At 48.1% G+C, this 15,014-nt stretch overlaps 1 long non-coding RNA gene across 1 annotated transcript; it reads right to left on the bottom strand.

Annotated features, from left to right (window-relative positions):
- Window positions 1-1,352: 1,352 nt before the first annotated feature.
- On the bottom strand, window positions 1,353-4,704 carry LOC147975723 (uncharacterized). The gene is made up of 2 exons (XR_015602070.1): window positions 4,360-4,704; window positions 1,353-3,275 (listed from the first exon to the last, which is right to left on the bottom strand). It is a non-coding gene; the product is annotated as an uncharacterized LOC147975723 (long non-coding RNA).
- Window positions 4,705-15,014: the final 10,310 nt, after the last annotated feature.

The raw sequence follows: 15,014 nt of genomic DNA, 5'->3' as shown, positions 1-15,014 counted from the left end.
TAAAACCTATACGTAAGCGACAGTTCATTATGTTCATTATTTACGGATTTGTTTTATTTTTTGTGAACGTACAAAATTTATTGACATTTTTTAAATCCCAAATATGTTTTGAATACCGAATTTATTTAGAAAGCATGAACATTTTTATTTCATGAACACTTATTTGAAATCATGATTTTTTTTATAATATGCAATTTTTTTGAAATCGTGATCATTTTATGATTTTTTTGAATTCACAAACAGTTTATGAGTTCTCATTCTTTTTAAACTCACAACTTTTTTAAATTTGGTTTTTTCAGAAATCACGAACTAACTTAAAGAAGGAAAAACTAAAACAAAAATGAGAAAATAAAAAGTAAAAAAGAAATACAAAACAGGAGGCGTAATGACCTGCAAATGGGCTGGCCCATTATCGCGTGCGGGAGGAGGAGGCGTGCTTGCGAGAGAAGAAAAAGGAGAGAAAGGCCTGTTACCGCATGTGGGAGCAGGAGGCGCGCTTGCGAAACAGTAAAAAAGGAGAGAAAAGAGGAAGAACCAGGGATCAAACCTTGGTCTCCTCTAAGGAGGGCAGAGGTTGTAGCCATTGTGTTGCTCAGGTGCTCATGTTATGTGAGTGTAGCAATATATAAGAACTACAAAATCATTTTTCTCAACAAAAAAAGAACTACGGAATCCAGGTGTGATTTTGAAATAAAAACGAATCGTTTTTCTCCACTTATGGGTGGCATATTGATGCGGCTTGAAATTGCGTCGGCATTTTCTTAAAAAGGAAGTGATGATGCAGTACAACTATGATAGATATTTTCCTCAGTTGTGAAATGAAGGTATCAATCCAGTAGGAGAACCAAACAACACTATGTAAACGGTACCTACACACAAAGAACAAATACTTGCAACCCGACGTGTAAGAGGGATTGTCAGTCCCTCCACGGTGAAAAGGTAAATTAGTTTGTATTATATTGGATAAATAGATCTTGATAAAACACGAAATAAAATAAGTAAATAAAAAGTGCAGCAAGGTATTTTTGGGTTTTTGGAAATATAGATCTGAAAATATGGCAAAAGATAGATCGAAAAGCAAATATGATAAAAGATAGACCCAGGGACCGTAGATTTCACTAGTGGATTCTCTCGAGAAAATAGCACACGGTGGGTAAACAAATTACTGCCGGGCAATTAATAGAAGAACAAATAATTATGACGATATCCAAGGCAATGATCATGACTATAGGCATCACGTCCAAGATTAGTAGACCAACTGTGATGCCCCCGATTTGACCGTACACTAATCATACACGCAAATGTGTACGATCAAGATCAGGGAGTCACGGAAAGATATCACAACACAACTCTAAAGACAAATAAAATAATACAAGCTTCATATTACAAGCCAGTGGCCTCGAGGGCTCGAATACAAACTCGATACACAAGCGTCAGCGGAAGCAACAATATCTGAGTACAAACATAAGTTAAACAAGACTGCCTTAAGAAGGCAAGCACAACAACGATTGAAGAGGCAAGGCCTCTTGCCCAGGACCTCCTAACTACTCCTAGTCTTCGGCAACCTCCATGTAGTAGTATCCGTCGGTGGTGGCATCTGGCTTCAGGGATCCACCATCTGGTTGCAACAACCGGAAAGAATGAAGAAGGGGGAAAAAGAGGTAGCAAAGCAACCATGAGTACTCATCCAAAGTACTCGCAAGTATCAGATCTATACTAAGTATGCATTGGTATCAAAGGAAGGTATGTATCTGTGGACTGAACTGCAGAATGCCAGAATAGAGGGGAAGGCCTAGCCTATCGAAGACTAGCATCTTCAAGTAGCTCCAAGCTCTTGCAACATTTAGAAGAGTATAGAATAGCAGTTTATATTGAACAAGCATGTTGTGATATTAATGCCCAAAGATCCTTCCTCGACTCCCTACTAGAAAGCAACCCCGGAGCCAACATATCCATCACATGTCTCAAGTAACTAGTTCTAGTTGTAATAGATCAGGATACAAGTCCGAACATTCATTACCGTGGACACGGTATTTGAATAGATAACTTCCCTGCAGGGGTGCACCACGTTACCCAACACGCTTGATTACTCTGGCCAGACACACCTTTCTGGGTCAATGCCCGACCTCGGAAGATCAGCACGTCGCAACCCTACCTAGGCTCCATAGAGATGTCCCCACCGGTCTACATCCTAAGCACTCCGGGGTCTTGGGCCCATCGTCTGTTGCACTCTAGGTCATTGCGTGTAGGGCGGGTCCAGGCTCCACCACTATAGGATGGTGCCGGCCCAGCCATGCCGCAATGCTGAACTGGACATCTGACAAAGCTTCTGCTGATACTATGACGTCGAGGCCCATAAATATTCCCACATGGTGGTTAGTGCGTAAAGGCCACAGGCCAACTCAGAACAAATACCCCAAACATTAGTGTATTAGGAGCTCGAGGAGACGAGGAGAGACTCACGATTGATGTGACCCCGTCGCCCTGTCTCGTGGACTCATATCAAGGTCCCAGAATGCCCGCCCGTGCCATGTAATCATCTCGTGGGTGCTCTCCGGGCCCACCCGACTTTCACATCAACTCGCAGGTACCCCTCAGGGCCGACCCGACTTTAACAAAGGTCTCAAGTAAAGTCCAGGTAACCGTGTGTCCAAAACATCAAGGGGGAAAACCCGAGGAATCACCCTCGAGGGATTCCACTCGATGTAATTGTCAAACCGAACTTAGGAGGAATCACCCTCGAGGTTCAAACTTGAGGTGTTGCACGACAGAGTCGTATCAGGAGTGGTGAAGGAGGAATCACCCTTGATGACCACGACCGAATAGCTAGACTACAGAGTTATCACCAGGAGCGCGTTACGAGGTACCACCCTCGGCACCTGATAGTAGCTCTGCAGAGTCGAGCAACAAAGGGGGGGTGTGATGTGATGTGAGGTGTCGGGCTCTGGTCATCCATCACGTTAATCGAGTCGTCGATGAAGAAGCAGGGGCAACAAGGACAAGGTGAGGGGTCACTGGTGGATCACTATCCAACCTATGCTAAGCAGTTTAGGATAAGCATGTAAGGTACAATGAGCGGTTACAAAAGCAGGCTATGCATCAGAATAGGAGCAAACAATAAAAGTAGCAAAATCTAATGCAAGCATGAGAGAGAATGGAATGGGCGATATCAGAATGACGAAGGGGGGTTTGCTTGCCTGGAAGCTCTGCTGAAAGGGAAGTAGGGTCGTCGGTGACGTAGTCGATCACCGGGGCATCATCAGCGGTCTCAGGGTCTACCGGAGAGAAGAGCGTGAAGAAGCGGTAAATACAGATGAAACAGATGCATGACATGACAATACGCAGAGCTAGGGGTGTTCTAACATAGTGCTACACGATATCAGCGAAGGGGGAAAACATCCGGGAATGTTTCCCCGGTGTTAGGCATTTTTGGACAGATGAATTGGAGGGGGACGGTTGCATATTCGCTATGCTAGGGACGTGTGGCAGATGAACGAACTGCATATTCGGATTCGTTTCGTCTTTCTAAGCAACTTTCACATAGAAAACTTTTTCATCGGAGTTACGAATTATTTTCTACGAATTTCCAAAGTTTTAGCAATATTCTGAAATTATTATTAATTCAAAAACAAATGCTAAAACGCTAGGTGTACCCAGCTCTATAGACACAACAATGTACACAGAGGATGACATGTGGGTCCAGGGGTCCCAGTTGACCAATCAAAGTTTGACTGGTCAACAGAGGGTGGTGAGGGGAGGGGGGGGGTGTGGAGCGGCGCGGGCGGAGGGAGGCAGTGGCCAGTGCGGGGTGAGCAGGGGAAGGCGCTAGGCGAGGGCGGCGCGAAAGCGACGGCGATGTGCAGCAGCAGGCTGAGGCAGGGGCTGGGACTCGCAGGGTGCATCAGGGCGGCCGGGGAAAGGAGCCAGCAGGCATGGCAAGGGCGCGGCCGGCGAGCAGGGGAAGCATGGCGCTCGGGCAGCTGCAGCGGCAGCAGAAGATGACGGAGTTGGGCGCTATAGCGGCGCACCTTGTAGAGTGCAGTGGTAGTCAAGCAGGCGGGGGCGAGTGGAGGCGCAGCAGTAACAGTTCATGGAGGCAGCAGCGGCCAGCAGCCACCGCAGCGAGCAGTAGCACAAGCAGCGCCGACGTTCAGCAGCAGCAACACGCAAATGACGAGGCAAAGGCTAGCGAGGTCCTACGCACGTGGGTGAGCTAAACGGGTACTGGCATGGGACCATTTGGTTGCCGAAAGCTCGACGACGACGAGCTCCCGCGATGATGGGCTCGGGCACGTACGGGACGTCGACTACGGGCATATTGGAGCGAGGAGAATACATCGGAGAGAACCAGTGGCTCACCGGGAGCCTGCAGGTGAGCTTTGTGGGCTCGGGGGAGGCTCGAGGTGGCCGGAACAACGATAGAAGTTGCGTCGACTCGAGTTTGAAGACGACCTCGCCCCGCTTGAAGGAGAGGTTCCTGGCTCGATCCCGATGGCACAGGTGATGTAGGGGAGCGAGACGGAGCTGGTGGGCACGGCGAAGAGCGCGAGGGGTGGCTGCTGGGCACGGGATCAAAGAGGGCGTGACGACGACCACATCGGCCTCCACTCCAGATCAATGGAGAGGGAGAGGTGGAGAAGGGGGAGAAGAGGGGCAAGTGGGCGAGTGGGTGGAGCAGGGGGAGGAGCCCGAGGGGGCGGCCTTATCCCCTCGGGGCGTCGCCGGCGAAGTGATCCGGCGGGGTCTTGCCCCTGTAGCGACGGGACCGTAGGCACAGTGAGGGGAGGGGATCGACCGCGGGTATGGGGTTTGGGCTGGGCCGGCTCTAGTAGGACAGGGAACAAGGGGGCTCTCTCCTTTACCTTTTATTTTCCCTTTTTTAGCTTTCTGTTTTTGTTTTTAGGTTTATTTATTCTTAGTTTTATAAAATACAGGAACAATTCCTAAATTAGTATCACTAAATATATTACTGCCACAAAAAGTTTGGTGCAATGATAAAATACTTTGAATAATTTTATTATTTAAAAGGCATTTAATTAATTGCTGAAGCTACTGTTTTATTTATTTTATTGCACTTAAACAATTTAGAATAAGATTATTTCTTCACCAATATTATCAATGGATTATTTGCCACACTTTGAACATTTTAGTTTGCACATTTGAGAAATTTGAATTTTGGAATTTAATTTGAATTTGAATTATGATTTGAATAAAGTGAGGATCAGCAACAATAATGTGATGACCTGGCATCATTAGCAGGGGATTGCTATAGCTTGATTATTCGGGCGTCACAATTCTCCTCCACTACAAGAAATCTTGTCCCGAGATTTAGGAGGTAGAAGGAAACAAAGTGGGGTATTCATCACGAAGACAATCCTCGCGTTCCCAAGTGGCTTCATCTTCAAAAGGATTTGACCACTAAACTTTTTAGAAATTTGATAGCCCTATGACGGGTACGACGTCCAGCTTGATTGAGAACGCGGATCAGATGCTCTCTGTAAGTGAGTTCATCTTGCAGGGATTGAGCCTTATAAGCCATATGGTTGTTGCAATAAGACTTGTGACTCAGGGCATCGGCCATGATTAGCCTTGCCAGAGGTATAAGAAATACCTTAGTCATAGTCTGTGATTGTTTCCATGCTTCGCTGCTAACGGAGATCCAGATCTAGCTGAGTAAACAGATACTTCAGAATTTGATGATCGGCGAAGATCTCGCAACGAGTACCAGGAATATAATGTCGCCACAACTTCAGTGCAAAGTTAACTATAGCAAGTTCAAGGTAATGGACTGGGTAGTTCTTCTGGAAAGGCTTCTTGGAATTCACAAATGAATGGAGTGTTTTTCAACTCTCACAAGAGGAGAAGCGTTTTAACGCATTCAAGGAATAAATCCGTGCTTCGACATTTCGAAGAAGATGAGCATGGTAGTTTACTATCTCACTTGAAGGATGTAGATGGATAGTTTTAGTGGCGCAAATGATAGAAGTGGTATGTGTTTTCAACCATTCCATGCCCAGAATGAAGTCAATATTGGAAGACTTCAAAACAATGGGGGAAACATGGAATTCCAACACTTCAATTTCAATGGGGATGTTGTGACTAACCATGGTGGTTCGACATTGGCCCGCGGAATATAGCTTGGAATTCCGGCTAAGCGATGGCGGCTCCAACAGGCAAGGAACACTTGTGTTCGTCCCACCATTGAGCAGCGGGACCTTTAGGTAGTAAGCCGCGAAGGTGACATAGTTGGCAGTGACTACATGAGAAGACTCCCACCTGAAAGTGATGTCACAGAGCCAGTCATCAGCATCAAGTGGCTGAGTTGAGCTGCGGTAGATGACAGGACTGAGACATGCAAAGTATTTTAGAGTCACTGGGCTGCTTGCTGATTCATATTGGGCGCGGAAACTGAGCCATGACTCCTACCATTAACTGGCGATTCGGCATCAAACTGATGTATCATTTCGGCCATGTATTCCGGCGGTCATGACTAGCAGTTCTGACCATCCTGTTTAATGAACACAGGGGTAGTTTAGAAAGGGGTGGAGCAAGTGTATGGAGTCATTCATGATGTAATCAGAGCAATGAGCAAAGGCGCAATATACAAAGCAATAGTCATTGAAGACATATAGATACATATACAGAGCCAATTACAAGCTGTTAGTAGGAGTTCGGACAAGAGAAACATCCTAGACATACTAGGAGGCATGCATGCACGCAATGGATGGATACAATAGCTAGACATAGCAAAGGCTACATCAGCGTCGAAGATAACCACTGAAGCGAGGGATTTGCAAGTGACGGTGCAGGGTGCCCTCGATATGAGGATCCTGCGGTCAGTGAACATTGTGAAGCAGATCTTGGCCCTCAATTCGAAAGGGGTAACACAAATATCCGGGTGGATGTGATCACGAGATCCTAATGTTAGAGTTAGCAAAATCATTTAACCGAATAGAAGAGATATCAGAATGCTAGAGTAAAGGTCGAGGAGTAAAAGATCCTAATACCACCCCATTGGCGATGTGGGCCCGTAAGCCACATAGCCATGTTAGTAAATCAGTTATTCAAAGACTAGACTCAACTTCGGCCAAGGAGTTGGAAAGGGGGTTCCTATAGGCAGTAGGCTCTGATACCGACTTGTGACACCCCCGATTCGACCATACACTAATCATACACGCAAATGTGTACGATCAAGATCAGGGACTCATGGGAAGATATCACAACAGAAGTCTAAGCACAAATAAAATATTACAAGCTTCATATTACAAGACAAGGGCCTCGAGGGGTCGAATACAAGCTCGATACACAAGCTTCAGTGGAAGCAACAATATCTGAGTAGATACATAAGTTAAACAAGACTACCTTAAGAAGCCAAGCACAACACACCAACGATCGAAGAGGCAAGGCCTCCTGCCTGGGACCTCCTAACTACTCCTGGTCTTCGGTGGCCTCCATGTAGTGGTATCCGTCGGCGGTGGCATCTGGCTCCAGGGATGCACCATCTGGTTGCAACAACCGGAAAGAAGGAAGAAGGGGGAAAAGGGGGTAGCAAAGCAACCGTGAGTACTCATCCAAAGTACTCGCAAGCATCAGATCTATACTAAGTATACATTGGAATCAAAGGAAGGTATGCATCTATGGACTGAATTGCAGAATGCCAGAATAGAGGGGAAGGCCTAGCCTATCGAAGACTAGCATCTTCAAGCAGCTCCAAGAATCTTGCAGCATTCAAAAGAGTATAGAATAGCAGTTTATATTTAACAAGCATGTTGTAATATTAATGCCTAGAGATCCTTCCTCGACTCACTGCGAGAAAGCAATCCCGGAGCCAACATATCCATCACATGTCTCAAGTAACCAGTTCTAGTTGTAATAGATCAGGATACAAGTCTGAACGTCCATTACCGTGGACACGGTATTCGAATAGATAACTTCCCTGCAGGGGTGCACCACGTTACCCAACACACTTGATTACTCCGGCTGGACGCACCTTTTTGGGTCAATGCCCAGCCTCGGAAGATCAACACGTCGCAGCCCTACCTAGGCTTAGCAGAGAGGTCCCCGCCGGTCTACATCCTAAGCACTTCGGGGTCTTGGGCCCATCGTCCGTTGCACTCCGGGTCATTGTGTGTAGGGAGGGTCCATGCTCCACCACTACAGGATAGTGCCGGCCCAGCCGTGCCACAACGCTGAACTGGACATTTGACAAAGCTTTGGTTGATACTACAACATCGAGGCCCATATCTGTTCCCACGTGGTGGCTAGTGCGTAAAGGCCAAAGGCCAACTCAGAATAAATACCCAAGCCATTAGTGTATTAAGAGCCAACTCATGATCGATGTGACCCCGTTGCCCCATGTAACGACCCAAGACCGACGCTCCAGAAGCCTTCCAGTTATTTTGTTGTCGCTGTGTGATTTATTTGTTTGTTGCATTCATCATGTAATCATGAGCATTGCATCCACATGTTTTGATAACTTGCACCTGTTGTAGTTGCCGCGTCCCCCTTGCCTTTGTTGACCGTTCCGAGACCAACCAGGTTTTTGAGTCCCTCTTGTCTGGCCGCATAGTCTCTTTGTACAGTGCAAACGTCCCTCGCAACCATGTTCGAAGCTGTCCCGAACCCAACCTGGGCAGTTATGACCGATGAGTCCGGATCATCCCCAAACATCTATAAAACATCTCCATTTTCTTATTTGGACTCCCTACCTATTTATTTCTCGATCGTCCGATTGTGATTGGAGGGACTAGTATAGCCACTAACCAAAAACCAATGCCATAAATATCAGTCCAAACCTTAGTTTCTAGGAGAGCTGTCCCATCCTCCAAATCCCTCCGCCGCCACTGCCAGTTTGTCCCTCCTCGATTTCTTCCCTACCCAACCGGTGCCCTCCACCTCTCAGCCAACCACCGAGACCACATCCACCTCCTCTCACCTCGGGATACTCCCAGATCCCCATCGTCCAACCCACACACCTCGCCCGATCTCCGCCGTCTCGGCCATGTGACCCCGCCGAGCCACCCGAACCTACTGGAGTCGCCATTGCCGGCAGCAAGCCAGCAACACCACCCGATCCAGGCCCGTGCAACGCCATGCTCCATGCATCTCTCTTTCTCCCCGCCTTCTTCTTCCTCCCCTACTTTAATCTCGCTCCCTATTCGTTTGCTCCCCTCCTAGGAAACGAGCAGAGTCCCGACGACCATCCGCCAGAGCGTGCCCCACCTTGACCGCGTCGGTGACCATCGGCGCTGCCGCAAATGACCACAACCGTCCCTCATCCTCCCTTCCTTTCTCCATCTCCCTCTTCCTTTCTCCTCTTCATTCTCCCTTACCTTGTCCCTGTCCCTCTCTGTTGGCCAGGAGCTCCAGGAGCCCATGGACGCCGTCGAGTCCTCAAGCTCGTTGCCCGAGCAAGCCCCGCTGCCGGTGGTCGCGAACGTCACCAGGGTCGGTCGGGAGCCGCCAGATCCGCCTGTCGGAGACCTTCCCAGCTGCCTGGAAGCCGCACCCCCGCTGCTGCCTTCCTGAAACACCCACAATGCGGATATATCTCCCGCATGTTGGGGCACGACTTAGAGGCATAGCCGCATGGTAGTTTTGTCGCAAGAGGGGTAATCTTCACACAATCCCATGTACTGAATAAGAAAGGGATAAAGAGTTGGCTTACAATCGCCACTTCACACAAATACAAGTTAAGCATACATCATCCAGAATACAAACAAGGTCTGACTACAGAACTAAAATAAAAGAAGACACCCCAAATGCTAGATCCCCGATCGTCCCAACTGGGCTCCACTACTGATCATCCGGAAAAGACACAAAACAAGGACTAAGATCTTCATCGAGCTCCCACTTGAGCTCGATTGCGTCACCTACACTGTTATCCTCGGCACCTGCAACTGTTTGGAAGTATCCGTGAGGCACGAGGACTCAACAATCTCACACCCGCGAGATCAAGACTATTTAAGCTTATGGGTAGGATAGGGTAATGAGGTGGAGCTGCAGCAAGCACTAAGCAAATATGGTGGCTAACATACGCAAATAAGAGCGAGAAGAGAAGCAACACAATGGTCGAGAAGCTAGAAGTGATCAAGAAGTGATCCTGAAACTACTTAAGCACAAACATAACGCCAAAACCGTTTTCACTTCCCGGACTCCGCCAAAAAGAGACCATCACGGCTACACACGCGGTTGATGGATTTTAATTAAGTCAAGTGTCAAGTTCTCTACAACCGGACATTAACAAATTCCCATCTGCCACATAACCACGGGCACGGCTTTCAAAAGTTTAAACCCTGCAGGGGTGTCCCAACTTAGCCCATCACAAGCTCTCACGGTCAACGAAGGATATTCCTTCTTCCTGAAAGACCCGATCAGTCTCGGAATCCCGGTTACAAGACATTTCGACAATGGTAAAACAAGACCAGCAAAGCCGCCCGATGTGCCGACAATCCTGATAGGGGCTGCACATATCTCGTTCTCAGGGCAACACCGGATAGGTCAAGCTACGAGTAAAACCAGCCCTCAAGTTGCCCCGAGGTGGCCCCACAGGCTGCCCGGTACGGACCAACACTTAGAGAAGCACTTGCCCGGTGGGGGGGGGGGGTAAAAATAAAGACGACCCTCGGGTTGGCCGACCCAAGGGAAAGGTAATAGGTGGTTAGGCAAATGTAAAACCAAGGTTGGGCCTTGCTGGAGGAGTTTTATTCAAAGCGAACTGTCAAGGGGTTCCCATAACACCCAACCGTGTAAGGAATGCAAAATCAAGGAACATAACACCGGTATGATGGAAACTAAGGCGGCAAGAGTGGAACAAAACACCAGGCATAAGGCCGAGCCTTCCACCCTTTACCAAGTATATAGATGTATTAATTAAATAATATATATTGTGATATCCCAACATATCCATGTTCCAACATGGAACAAGCTTCAACTTCACCTGCAACTAACAACGCTATAAGAGGGGGTGAGCAAAAGCGGTAACTTAGCCAAACAACGGTTTGCTAGGAAATGTTGGTTAGAGGCTTGACATGGCAATATGGGAGGCATGATAAACAAGTGGTAGGTAGCGCGACATAGCGATAGAGCGAACAACTAGAAAGCAAAGATAGAAGTGATTTTGAGGGTATGCTCATGATACGTCTCCAACGTATCTATAATTTTTGATTGCTCCATGCTATATTATCTACTGTTTTGGACTATATTGGGCTTTATTTTCCACTTTTATATTATTTTTGGGACTAACCTATTAACCGGAGGCCCAGCCCAGAATTGCTGTTTTTTGCCTATTTCAGTGTTTCGGAGAAACAGAAGATCAAACGGAGTCCAAACGGAATGAAGCCTTTGGAAACGTGATTTTCTCATCAGATAAGATCCAGGAGACTTGGACCCTCCGTCAAGAAAGCCACGAGGCGGTCACGAGGGTGGAGGGTGCGCCCCCTGCCTCGTGGGCCCCTCGAAGCTCCACCGACGTACTTCTTCCTCCTATATATACATATGTACCCCCAAACGACCGGGGACGGAGCCAAAAACGTAATTCCACCGCCACAACATTCTGTATCCACGAGATCCCATCTCGGGGCCTGTTCCGGAGCTCCGCCGGAGGGGGCATCGATCACGGAGGGCTTCTACATCATCATCCAAGCCCCTCCGATGAAGTGTGAGTAGTTTATTTCAGACCTACGAGTCCATAGTTAGTAGCTAGATGGCTTCTTCTCTCTTTTTGGATCTCAATACAATGTTCTCCCCCTCTCTCGTGGAGATCTATTCGATGTAATCTTCTTTTTGCGGTGTGTTTGTTGAGATCGATGAATTGTGGGTTTATGATCAAGTCTATCTATGAATAATATTTGAATCTTCTCTGAATTCTTTTATGTATGATTGGTTATCTTTGCAAGTCTCTTCGAATTATCAGTTTAGTTTGGCCTACTAGATTGGTTTTTCTTGCCATGGGAGAAGTGCTTAGCTTTGGGTTCGATCTTGCGGTGTCCTTTCCCAGTGACAGAAGGGGCAGCAAGGCACGTATTGTATTGTTGCCATCGAGGATAACAAGATGGGGTTTTTATCATATTGCATGAAACTATCCCTCTACATCATGTCATCTTGCTTAAGGCGTTACTCTGTTTTTAACTTAATACTCTAGATGCATGCTGGATAGCGGTCGATGAGTGGAGTAATAGTAGTAGATGCAGGCAGGAGTCGGTCTACTTGTCTCGGACGTGATGCCTATATACATGATCATACCTAGATATTCTCATAACTATGCTCAATTCTGTCAATTGCTCAACAGTAATTTGTTCACCCACCGTAGAATACTTATGCTCTTGAGAGAAGCCACTAGTGAAACCTATGGCCCTCGGGTCTCTTTCTCATCATATCAATCTCCATCACTTTATCATTGCTTTGCTTTTACTTTGCTTTTACCTTTTACTTTGCATCTCTATACCAAAAGCTTTCGGGGAAGCTTTCGGGCTGACTCTCCGGGCTGTTGAGTTATATGACTCAAATCATCCGCGTCCGGAGGTCGGACATAAGTCCCTTGAAAGTTTGCTCGAAAAGCGTCTTCGAGCTCTGCCCAGCTTCCAATGGAGTTTTCGGGGAGGCCTTTGAGCCAGTGACGGGCTGGCCCTTTGAGTTTGAGTGGTAAGTACTTGATGGCGTGGAGATCATCTCCTCGAGCCATATGGATGTGGAGGATATAGTCCTTGATCCAGAGCCCCGGGTCTGTTGTTCCGTCGTATGTCTCTATGTTTACAGGTTTGAATCCCTCAGGAAATTCATGATCCAACACCTCATCGGTGAAACATAGGGGGTGTGCGGCACCCCTGTATCTGGGTGTACCGCGTTGTTCAGATGTTATATCGTATGCTTGTGACGCCCGGATAATTAGGCTATAGTAATCTCACGATAATGATGCCACGTCACCATGGTTACTGTTGTTAATCTTGCGGTGTATCACGTCCCTTTCGAATTCTAACTTAAAATAAAGTTAAACGATAAAAGTTTTCTAAAGTCAAATCTAAAATGTTCAAAGTGTAGCAAATAAATCATATATGATCAAGGTGGTGTACCCAAAATTTTATAAAATGCTTAGATGCACTAAATGATAGAAACAATAGCTAAATTATTTATTTAATCGTCACTTAAAGGATTAAATTATTGAAAACTACTTTTAATAAATAAAAGGATAATTGTGGCAGTAATATAATTACTACCACTAATTTAGGTGCTAGAATTATATTTCATAAAACTAAAATAATATGAATTAAAACCGTAAAAGAAAAATGTTATAAACAGTTAAACAAAAAAAAAGAAATAGAAGATCCCCCCCTGCTGGACCATGGCCCAGCAGGCCATCGGGCCGCCAGGCCGGCCCAGCCACGCCCCACTCCCTTATCCCCTGGTGCCGAAACCCTAACCCCCTAACCGCACCACTCCTCCCCACTCCCTCGCCCCCTCCCGATCCAGATTGGATTGGGGCGAAACCCCCCACTTCCCCCAATCCTCTCTCTGCCTCCCCCGACTCCCTCTGGATCGAGGCACGACCCAGACGAGGCCGCAACACCGCCACTCGTCCCCGACACCATGCCTCACCGCCGCCGCCCCGAAGCAGCCACGCCGTCGCCGGAACCACGCCGCCGACGCCCACCGTTCGACCCCGCCGCCCTTGGATCCCGTCGCTGTCATCCTCGTCTCCACCTCGCCGGACCGCCTCCCTCGCCGGCCTGCTTCCCTCTACGCCATCGTCGCCATCACCCCCCTCGATCCCCACTGCCCAGACCCCTACGCGCCCCGGTGAGGCCCCGGCCTCCTCTCTCCCTCGCCCCGCGTGCTCACCATGCGCCGTCCGCGCCGCCTCTACACCTGCGCCCCGCCGAGGCCATCGACCGCGCGCGCCCGCGTCGGCCAAGCCCCCGCCTTCCCCTCCCTCGCAGAACGCGCTGCCCGCGCTCGGGCGCGCTCTCACGTGGCCTCGCGTGCGCCCGTGCTTCGCCTCTCTGACGCTGGTGCCGCCCGCACATGGCCGAGCCCTGCCCGCTGCGTCTCCCCTGGCCGCTCGCCGTGCTCGCCGGCAGCTGGTTGCGCCCGCCTGCGTCGCCGCCTCCTGGTTCCGCCGCGGCCACCCGCAGCCGCTACCGCACGCTGGCCTACCGCTCGCCTCCTGCACCACCCGGCCGCCGCTCGCCCCGGCCTCCCTCGAATCACCGCAGACCACACGCCCGACGCCGGCGCCCAGAGCACACGCGCCCGTGCGTGTTCGGGCGGGCACCCACGCCCAAACCCGCTAGGCCTCCTCTGGCCCTATGACAGTGGGGCCCCACCCCCAGAATAAAATGAAAAAAAAGGAGTTTAAAATAAATAAATAAATAAATAAATAAAATAATTAATTACTTAATTAAAGAATTAATTAACTTAATTAATATTGATTAGATTAACCTAATTAACTTAACCTAATTAATCTGTTTATTAAACCAATTAATTAGGTTAGTTAGTTGTCAGTCAATGACATGTGGGCCCCCTGTTCAGTTTGACCAGTCAAACTATTGACTGGGTTGACCCAGTCCATGACAGGTGGGCCCTGTTAGACCCTGTTGACCAGTCAACAGTTGACTGGTCAAATGCTGACTGGACCATCCCTTGACCCCACCTGCCAGCCACACATACATTCTGTTGGGTACAATTCTGTGTACCCATAGCAATTTAAGATTTAATTTTCGAATTAAAACAATTTAGAAAATGATTTAAAACTTTGAAAATTAATATAAAATAAACCGTAGCTCGGATGAAAAAACTTTTTACATGAAAATTGCTCAGAACGACGAGACGAATCCGGATTCGCAGCCCGTTCGTCCGCCACGCGTCCCTAGCATAGTGAACCTGCAACATTTCACCTCCGGTTCATCTGTCCAGAAACACGGAACACCGGGGATACTTTCCCGGATGTTTCCCCCTTTCGCCGGTATCACAAAATACCGCGTTAGGACATATCTAGCACCGCGTATTGCCGCGTCTTG

This window comes from Triticum urartu, chromosome 4A (assembly GCF_056163025.1).
Source record: "Triticum urartu cultivar PI428250 chromosome 4A, HENAU_Tu73, whole genome shotgun sequence".
In the NCBI taxonomy this organism is placed as follows: domain Eukaryota; kingdom Viridiplantae; phylum Streptophyta; class Magnoliopsida; order Poales; family Poaceae; genus Triticum; species Triticum urartu.
Note: the sequence above shows the minus strand (reverse complement) of the source record. Positions and strands in the feature narration are given on the sequence as shown.